The sequence below is a fragment of the Salvelinus namaycush genome, unplaced genomic scaffold (assembly GCF_016432855.1).
Source record: "Salvelinus namaycush isolate Seneca unplaced genomic scaffold, SaNama_1.0 Scaffold107, whole genome shotgun sequence".
Lineage (NCBI taxonomy): Eukaryota > Metazoa > Chordata > Actinopteri > Salmoniformes > Salmonidae > Salvelinus > Salvelinus namaycush.
In genome coordinates this window covers 210324-221383 of record NW_024057753.1, presented here as the reverse complement: position 1 = coordinate 221383, position 11060 = coordinate 210324, and positions in this window count along the sequence as shown.

Genomic DNA, 11060 nt, shown 5'->3' with positions numbered 1-11060 from the left:
CGCGCCCCTGGTCATTTTGGACGTTTTTCAAAACATAGTTAAAAAACGACAGAGTCCCACTTCTCTCTCATCATACATAGCAAATAGACCTTCTAGGTTGATTCAGGGCTTAACATAGTGATATATATCATTTGGGCAGTATAAATGCCATTTGTACATGGTTCACTGACTTTTGGGTTCGGAAGCCGACTTCCTATGATCATATATGGCAAATGGACACAACATCCAGATTTGGCACTTTCAAAACGTATATTTTGCATTAGGACATTTCTTATTGCATTTGGCAATGGTTCACTGACTTTTGACTTCGACTTTTGACTTCCTATGATAGCATATTGCAAATGGACAAAACATATGCCTTATGGACAACTCATAAAAAAATGTCAAAGGTATGTTTATAGAGTTCTTGTACATGTATAATTGACAAGAAAAATGAAAGCATTTTGAAAAACGTTCCAGAAAGCACTTTTTTAGAGGGTGATATATCACATTTTATATCAAATTTTCAACATTTGTCACTTGGGTCTTGACTTGATGTCCATTTGCAATATGAAAATGTATGGTGGTGCGCGCTCACCCTCTTAGGGATTTTTGCTGTATGACACTTGGCATTTGCCATATGCCATTTGCAATATGGTTTGAATGAATTGGCGTCCAATTAAGTGGTAATTGCCATTGTGTATATGTTTCGCCCAATGGCAATATGTTCCCATTCATTTTTGTCCAGTTCAAGAGGGTATTCCCTTACCATGGATGTAGTGTGAATGTTACAACCATGGATATAGTCTGAATGTTACAACCATGGATATAGTGTGAATGTTAAAACCATGGATACAGTGTGAATGTTAAAACCATGGATACAGTGTGAATGTTACAACCATGGATACAGTGTGAATGTTACAACCATGTACCAACCATGGATACAGTGTGAATGTTACAACCATGGATACAGTGTGAATGTTCCAACCATGGATACAGTGTGAATGTTACAACCATGGATACAGTGTGAATGTTACAACCATGTACCAACCATGGATACAGTGTGAATGTTACAACCATGGATACAGTGTGAATGTTACAACCATGGATACAGTGTGAATGTTACAACCATGGATACAGTGTGAATGTTACAACCATGTACCAACCATGGATACAGTGTGAATGTTACAACCATGGATACAGTGTGAATGTTACAACCATGGATACAGTGTGAATGTTACAACCATGGATACAGTGTGAATGTTACAACCATGGATACAGTGTGAATGTTACAACCCAACCATGGACAAAGTGTACATTTTACAACCCTATCTAATACATGTATAAACATCATGTACAAGATAGTGTATAGACAGTTTCTGTGTGTATATATACAGTTTTAGTGTGTATATGTACCGTTTTAGTGTGCATATAGACAGTTATACTGTGTATAGCCAGTTTTCGTGTGTATAGACAGTTTTAGTGTAGATAGAGAGTTTTAGTATCTATAGACAGTTTTAGTGTGTGTAGACAGTTTTAGTGTGTATACAGACAGTTTTAGTGTGTATACAGACAGTTTAAGTGTGTATACAGACAGTTTTAGTGTGTATACAGACAGTTTTAGTGTGTGTAGTGTCACGGCTCCTCCTCTGCAGTGCAGGGGCGGTTCCTCCTGCAGGCAGAGGAGGGTCGTTAGTGATTGGAGTCACCTGGGCTCTAAGTATTTAAACTGTCACTAATCTCTCTCTCTCTCTCTCTCTCTGCTCCTCCAGGTATGCTCATGATTTGTTTGTTCCTTTGTAGTTTTGCATAGTTTTCACTCAGTCATGTTCACACACACATATTCACGCATCCAAGCACTTTACATACACCTTACATTATGATACTACCACACCTCATTCCTTTTTCTTAGTTTAAGTTAATAGTTTGTTGTAGAATAAAGAACCTTTTTAAATTGGCCTATACCTGTTGTTCGTGTCCCCTCATTTTTGTCACAGGCTATGAGCCGGCTTGTGACAAGTGGGGGCTCATCCGGGATAGTAGTTAACTTGGGTTAGTTTAGTTCAGATTGACACATTTTTTTTGTTTGAGGGGATGTTTTGGTTGTGCCAATTTTGTTAAAGAGAGCGTTGAGAGCCATGTGTTCTTTTGGTTCAGTTAGTTTGGTTGCTAAGCAATTCACTCTGGGTTTTTCTGGGTTTTGTTCAGGTGGGAGTCCTCTCCTGTTCAGGCTTATCAGCGAGTGTCAATAGGAGGCTTGTGGTGTTTTTGTTTTAGGTGGCAGTGAACGTGGGTAGAGCATCCCTTTCCCTTTTCCCCTACATCGGCTCGGGAGCACCTCCGTGGTTATGGGAGGGCCGCCAGTTTCTGGTTGTCTTTTCCACTCCACTGGTTTTGTGTGCATAAAACCCCACCACATGTGACTGCACGAAGACCAGGGCCAGTTAGTTAGTTGTTTTGGAGGATAGTGGGGTGTGGCTCCTGTCCTTGAACCCAGACTGACAGCAGGTGAGTTGTGTATTTTTGGAGCATTTGTAATAGTTGTATTGGTTGAGGAAAATGTCTTCCATTTTGAGTAGTTTTGTTCAAGCTCCTTCAGAGGTAGCCTTAGAGTTGTGTACTAAGGATCAGTTAATTGAAATTGCTGAACATTATCAGATTGAGATTGTTGATAAAACAATTAAAAAGACTGTTAAAACTAGATTAACTTTTACTTGGTACTCATCCCGGATCCGGGAGCACCCCCCACAGTAAAAAAGCTGACTAGCATAGCCTAGCATAGCGTCACAAGTAAATACAAGCATCTAAATATCATTAAATCACAAGTCCAAGACACCAGATGAAAGATACAGATCTTGTGAATCCAGCCATCATTTCTGATTTTTAAAATGTTTTACAGGGAAGACACAATATGTAAATCTATTAGCTAACCACGTTAGCAAAAGACACCACTTTTTTTACTCCACCACTTTTTTACTCCATCAGTAGCTATCACTAATTCGACTAAATAAAGATATATATAGCCACTAACCAAGAAACAACTTCATAAGATGACAGTCTGATAACATATTTATGGTATAGGATATTTTTTTTTGAAAAATGTGCATTTTTCAGGTATAAATTACAGTTGTACATTGCAGCTGCAATCTGAAATAGCGTTGGAAGCAGCCGGAATAATTACAGAGACCGACGTCAATTACCAAAATACTCATCCTAAAACATTTCTGAAAAATACACAGCCTACAGCAATTGAAAGACAAAGATCTTGTGAATCCAGACAATATTTCAGATTTTCTAAGTGTTTTACAGGGAAGACACAATATGTAAATCTATTAGCTAACCACGATAGCAAAAGACACAACTTTTTTTCTCCACCATTTTTTTCCTGCATCAGTAGCTATCACTAATTCGACTAAATAAAGATATATATAGCCACTAACCAAGAAACAACTTCATAAGATGACAGTCTGATAACATATTTATGGTATAGGATATGTTTTTTTAGAAAAATGTGCATTTTTCAGGTATAAATCACAGTTGTACATTGCAGCTGCAATCTGAAATAGCGTTGGAAGCAGCCGGAATAATTACAGAGACCGACGTCAATTACCAAAATACTCATCCTAAAACATTTCTGAAAAATACACAGCCTACAGCAATCGAAAGACACAGATCTTGTGAATCCAGACAATATTTCAGATTTTCTAAGTGTTTTACAGCGAAAACACAATATATCGTTATATTAGCATACCACATGAGCTAACATCACACCAGCATTAAATCAAGGCAAAGGGGGCGATAACGTTATCGCCACCAAAATATATTAATTTTTTCACTAACCTTCTCAGAATTCTTCAGATGACAGTCCTGTAACATCATATTACACAATGCATATAGAGTTTGTTCGAAAATGTGCATATTTAGCATCACAAATCGTGGTTATGCAATGTAATCTGTCAAAACATGGCATGCATTCGGGCCGGCGCCATCTTGGAAAGGCACCTATGTTTACGATTATTTATCGATTAGATTGACTAAAAAAATACAGGTTGGACAGCTAATGAAAGATGCATTGGTTATTAATGCAACCGCTGATTTAGATTTTTAAAATTTACGTTACTAGACATACATTGTGAGTTACAGCCAGACTAGTGCCGCAAAAAATGGCTGACAACTGCGTTTACATTTTTCCACATAAATACGGAATAAAATCATAAATAACTCTTACTTTTGGACGAGCTTCCATCAGTATCTTGGGCAATGTGTCCTTTGTCCAAAAGAATCGTTGCTTTGTTGTAAAACGACCTCCTCAACTTCAGAACTAGCAGCTAACGATAGCTACACGGCACACACATGCCCAAATCATCAAACGCAATACTAAGGAAATTCAGAAAAATAGCAATATACTCGCATAAACTGATATAAATCGGTTTCAAATAACTTCGTTATGATGTTTCTAACACCTATATCGAATTAAATCACAGACGGATATATCTTTGATCAATAACGAGAGCTTTTGAGCATGCGATTCTGATGTTCTCCCTTGCGTCCTGGCGAGCGTCAAAAAGAAGGGTCATCTCACTCCATTCCCTTTTATAAACTCTGAGAAACACCTAGAGACACCATTCCACTTCTCATTGGTTACTGACATCCAGGGGAAGGCGGGTGCAGTTCATTTCGATCCATAGGGCATACACAGAGCTTAAAACTGATCCGAGATCAGAGACTATTTTTCAGAGCTTCGCATGTCCTGTCATGAGTTTCGCTGTAGAAAGAGTTCTGGTTCACCCACAGACATAATTCAAACGGTTTTAGAAACTAGAGATTGTTTTCTATCCAATAGTAATAATAATATGCATATTGTACGAGCAAGAATTGAGTATGAGGCAGTTTAATTTGGAGACGATATTTTCCAAAGTGGAAACAGCACCCCCTATATTGAGAAAAGGTTAAAGCTGGGTCTTAGGGAAATGGGTGTTTTTGACGGTCAGTCTGCTAGTAGTGAGGGTGCAAGTTTTCAGTCTAGCCCTTCATTAACTTTTGAGCAGCAGAGAGAGCTGTTGCAAATGCAGTTAGAGATAGTGCGATTGAGAAATGCTAATAGACCAGAAAGACTACCACAGTTTGATGTTTCACAGAATCTTCGTTTGTTGCCTAAATTTGATGAGTCAGATCCAGATACATACTTTACTTTATTTGAGCGTATTGCCGAAGCTAGAGCTTGGTCAGATTTGGACATGACTATGTTGTTGCAATGTGTACTTACAGGTAAAGCACGTGAGGCTTTTGCAGCACTGAGTGTAGCTGACAGTAAAGTTTTTGCTAAAGTTAAATCAGCAGTTCTGAAGGTCTACGAGCTTGTGCCAGAGGCATATCGTCAACGTTTTCGTTACAGGAAAAAGTTAGATTCACAAACCTATTCTGAGTTTGTTTGTGATTTGACTTCTGCATTTAATCGTTGGTGTACAGCTTCTGAAGTTAGTACTTTTGAGGGTCTGTCTAATTTGATTGTGTTAGAACAGTTCAAAAATTCTGTGTCTGACCAGGTTGCTACATACATGAATGAACGTAAAGTTAAGTCTCCAAGTGATGCAGCAATCCTTGCAGATGAGTACAGGCTAACACATAAAAGCCATTTTGAGTCAAACAGTGACATGTACCATGAAAATAACTTTACTCATAGGAATAGTAGGTCACGTTTTTTGGGGGGCTTCTTTCCAAAGGCCTCAGCAGAAGTTTGGGTCTGGAGGACTTAAAGCACCGGTAAATGCTAATACCTGTCGCTACTGTTTAGTTGAAGGACATTGGAAGAAAGATTGTCCTCGGCTTCATTCAAAACAGTCAGGTCAAGTTAAACCTGCTATGTTGGCAGCTCCTGTTACAGCCTCTGACCACCAGGGTGAGCTGTTTCAATCACTAGTTGAGTTTGATTCTCAGTCTTCCCACTGTGATTTTTCAGCCTTTATTTCAGATGGTGTTGAGTCCCTGGTAAATGGCAACCAAAATGTTTCAATCAAGATCTTAAGAGACACTGGAGCTTTAGATTATTTTATTCTGGAATCTGTTTTGCCGTTCTCTAAAGAGTCTGATACTGGCCGTTGTGTAATGGTATGTGGTATGGGTTTAGTTCCATTCTCTTGTCCTTTACATGAAGTTACCCTAAAATGTGGTCTAGTAGAGGGTGATGTAGATGTTGGGGTTAGACCCCAGTTGCCAGTAGAGGGAGTCCACATGATTTTGGGGAATGACTTGGCAGGTAGTAAGGTGTGGGCAGATGGCAAACTAAACATCTGTAAGAAGCAACCTTCAGTGTCCCCTGCAAGGGAATCTCCGGATCAAAACTGTGTGTCTCCTGAGATATTTCCAGTCTGTGCGGTTACCCGCGCGGCCTCTCGTAAGGAGATTGAGAGTAAGCCAGACAGTCTTGAGTTGCCAGTCAAACTCCAGACAGAACAGTTGACTAGTTCTAGAGATTCATTGATGGCTGAGCAAAAGGCCGATACTACTTTGGCTGATCTGTTTGATAAGGTTGTTCCTGATTCAGTGGTGAGGAATAGTGCTCAGTGTTATTTTCTTCTTGATGGGCTGTTGGTCAGGAAATGGATTCCACACTATGATCAGGGTCTAGGAGAACCAGTCTTTCAAATAGTTGTACCTACTACTTTGCGAAATAAAGTGTTGCAAACTTCACATGGTGATGTGGCAGGTCATATGGGTGTTCGTACACAGTTTTAGTGTGTATACAGACAGTTGTAGTGTGTGTAGACATTTTTAGTGTATATTGACAGTTTTAGTGTGTATACAGACAGTTTTAGTGTGTGTAGACATTTTTAGTGTATATTGACAGTTTTAGTGTGTTTATAGACAGTTTTAGTGTGTGTAGACAGTGTTTGTGTATATTGACAGTTTTAGTGTGTTTATAGACAGTTTTAGTGTGTGTAGACAGTGTTTGTGTATATTGACAGTTTTAGTGTGTTGATAGACAGTTTTAGTGTATATAGACAGTTTTAGTGTATATAGACAGTTTTAGTGTATATTGACAGTTTTAGTGTGTATACAGACAGTTTTAGTGTGTGTAGACAGTTTTACTGTGTATACAGACAGTTGTAGTGTGTATACAGACATTTTTAGTGTATATTGACAGTTGTAGTGTGTATACAGACATTTTTAGTGTATATTGACAGTTTTAGTGTGTTTATAGACAGTTTTAGCGTGTGTAGACAGTTTTAGTGTGTATACAGACAGTTGTAGTGTGTGTAGACATTTTTAGTGTATATTGACAGTTTTAGTGTGTATACAGACAGTTTTAGTGTGTGTAGACATTTTTGTGTATATTGACAGTTGTAGTGTGTATACAGACAGTTTTAGCGTGTGTAGACAGTTGTAGTGTATATTGACAGTTTTAGTGTGTATAGACAGTTTTAGTGTATATTGACAGTTTTAGTGTGTATACAGACAGTTTTAGTGTGTATAGACAGTTTTAGTGTATATTGACATTTTTAGTGTATATTGACAGTTTTAGTGTGTTTATAGACAGTTTTAGTGTGTGTAGACAGTGTTTGTGTATATTGACAGTTTTAGTGTGTTGATAGACAGTTTTAGTGTGTGTAGACACTTTTAGTGTATATTGACAGTTTTTGTGTGTTGATAGACAGTTTTAGTGTGTGTAGACAGTTTTAATGTGTATACAGACAGTTATAGTGTGTATACAGACATTTTTAGTGTGTGTAGACAGTTGTAGTATGTATACAGACATTTTTAGTGTAAATTGACAGTTTTAGTGTGTATACAGACAGTTTTAGTGTGTGTAGACATTTTTAGTGTATATTGACAGTTGTAGTGTGTATACAGACAGTTTTAGTGTGTGTAGACAGTTTTAGTGTGTGTAGACATTTTTTGTGTATATTGACAGTTTTAGTGTGTATACAGACAGTTTTAGTGTGTATAGACAGTTTTAGTGTGTGTAGACAGTGTTTGTGTATATTGACAGTTTTAGTGTGTTTATAGACAGTTTTAGTGTGTGTAGACAGTGTTTGTGTATATTGACAGTTTTAGTGTGTATAGACAGTTTTAGTGTTTATAGACAGTTTTAGTGTGTTTATAGACAGTTTTAGTGTGTGTAGACATTTTTAGTGTATATTGACAGTTTTAGTGTGTTTATAGACAGTTTTAGTGTGTATAGACATTTTTAGTGTATACAGACAGTTTTAGTGTGTTTATAGACAGTTTTAGTGAATATTGACAGTTTTAGTGTGTATACAGACAGTTTTAGTGTGTTTATAGACAGTTTTAGGTCAGCATGTGGTCAGCATGTGTTATGTTATTTGTTATATTTTTTATGTCATAATGTGTTTTGTTAAATGTCTAATACAGCTGTTTTTATCTCAATATCAAATAATTTCTGTGTTACTATGAAGAACCTTACTGTTATTGTTTTTCAATCAAAATGGTCAAAAAGGAATAAAAAATAAAAATAGCCTAGCTCTCATAATTTTTGTTTTGTTTATCTTCTCGTTTGCTTATTATAAGGAATTTGAAATGAGTTTTACTTGTACTTTTGGTGTATGTTAGCAATTACATTTTCTTTTGATATGTACTTAAGTATATTTAAAACCAACAACTTTTAGACTTTTACTCAAGTAGTGTTTTACTGGGTGACTTTCACTTTTATTTGAGTTGGTATGTATAGTTTCATTTTTCATTTTATACCAGGTTTCGGACTTACACCCAGTAAGGTATCTTTACTATCTTTACTTTTACTCAAGTATGACAATTGGGTACTTTTTCCACCACTGCAATTCACCATCTGATTGACACACACACACAATTCCTGTCTCAATTGTTTCAAGGCTTAAAAACCTGCCTTAACATGTCTCCTCCCCTTCATCTACACTGATTGAAGTCGATTTAACAAGTGACATCAATAAGGGATCATAACTTTCACCTGGGTTCACCTGGTCAGTCGATGTCATGGAAAGAACAGGTGTTATTAATGTGTTGTTCACTCAGTGTACACTACCGTTCAAAAGTTTGGGTACACTTGTTTTTGAAAGAAAAGCAATTTTTTTGGTTCATTAAAATAACATCAAATTGATCAGAAATAAAGTGTAGACATTGTTAATGTTGGAAATGACTGGAAATGGCAGATTTTTTATGGAATATCTACATAGGCGTACAGAGGCCCATTATCAGCAAACATCCATCCTGTGTTCCAATGGCATGTTGAGTTAGCTAATCCAAGTTTATAATTTTTGCAAATATGTTAGCACAGCTGAAAACTGTTGTTCTGATTAAATAAGCAATAAAACGGGCCTTCTTTAGACTAGTTGAGTATCTGGCGCATCAGCAATTGTGGATCCGATTACAGGCTCAAAATGGCCAGAAAGAAATAACTTTCTTCTGAAACTCGTCAGTCTATTCTTGTTCTGAGAAATGAAGGCTATTCCATGCGAGAAATTGCCAAGAAACTGTAGATCTCGCACAACGCTGTGTACTAAATCACATTTTTGACTGCACTGGGTTTTTTAGTTAAATTAGAAAGTGGCTTAATATCTGTTAGCTACAATGTTATGTTATGCTATAAGTTAGTATGTTAAGTTATGTGTTACTGTAATTAAGGTACGTTTAGGTAGTTATGTTATGAATGTAGTACTATGTTCAGGTAGTTATGTTATGGATGTAGTACTATGTTCAGGTAGTTATGTTATGGATGTAGTACTATGTTCAGGTAGTTATGTTATGGATGTTATGGATGTAGTACTATGTTCAGGTAGTTATGTTATGGATATTATGGATGTAGTACTATGTTCAGGTAGTTATGTTATGGATGTAGTACTATGTTCAGGTAGTTATGTTATGGATGTTATGGATGTAGTACTATGTTCAGGTAGTTGTGTTATGGATGTTATGGATGTAGTACTATGTTCAGGTAGTTATGTTATGGATGTAGTACTATGTTCAGGTAGTTATGTTATGGATGTTATGGATGTAGTACTATGTTCAGGTAGTTGTGTTATGGATGTTATGGATGTAGTACTATGTTCAGGTAGTTATGTTATGGTTGTTATGGATGTAGTACTATGTTCAGGTAGTTATGTTATGGATGTTATGGATGTAGTACTATGTTCAGGTAGTTATGTTATGGATATTATGGATGTAGTACTATGTTCAGGTAGTTATGTTATGGATGTAGTACTATGTTCAGGTAGTTATGTTATGGATGTAGTACTATGTTCAGGTAGTTATGTTATGGATGTTATGGATGTAGTACTATGTTCAGGTAGTTATGTTATGGATGTAGTACTATGTTCAGGTAGTTATGTTATGGATGTTATGTATGTAGTACTATGTTCAGGTAGTTATGTTATGGATGTTATGGATGTAGTACTATGTTCAGGTAGTTATGTTATGGATGTTATGGATGTAGTACTATGTTCAGGTAGTTATGTTATGGATGTTATGGATGTAGTACTATGTTCAGGTAGTTATGTTATGGATGTAGTACTATGTTCAGGTAGTTGTGTTATGGATGTAATGGATGTAGTACTATGTTCAGGTAGTTATGTTATGGATGTTATGGATGTAGTACTATGTTCAGGTAGTTATGTAATGGATGTAGTACTATGTTCAGGTAGTTATGTTATGGATGTTATGGATGTAGTACTATGGTTGTAACATTCACACTGTATCCAAGGTTGTAACATTCACACTGTATCCATGGTTGTAACATTCACACTGTATCCATGGTTGTAACATTCACACTGTATCCATGGTTGTAACATTCACACTGTATCCATGGTTGTAACATTCACACTGTATCCATGGTTGTAACATTGACACTGTATCCATGGTTGTAACATTCACACTGTATCCATGGTTGTAACATTCACACTGTATCCATGGTTGTAACATTCACACTGTATCCATGGTTGTAACATTCACACTGTATCCACGGTTGTAACATTCACACTGTATCCACGGTTGTAACATTCACACTGTATCCATGATTGTAACATTCACACTGTATCCATGGTTGTAACATTCACACTGTATCCATGGTTGTAACATTCACACTGTATCCA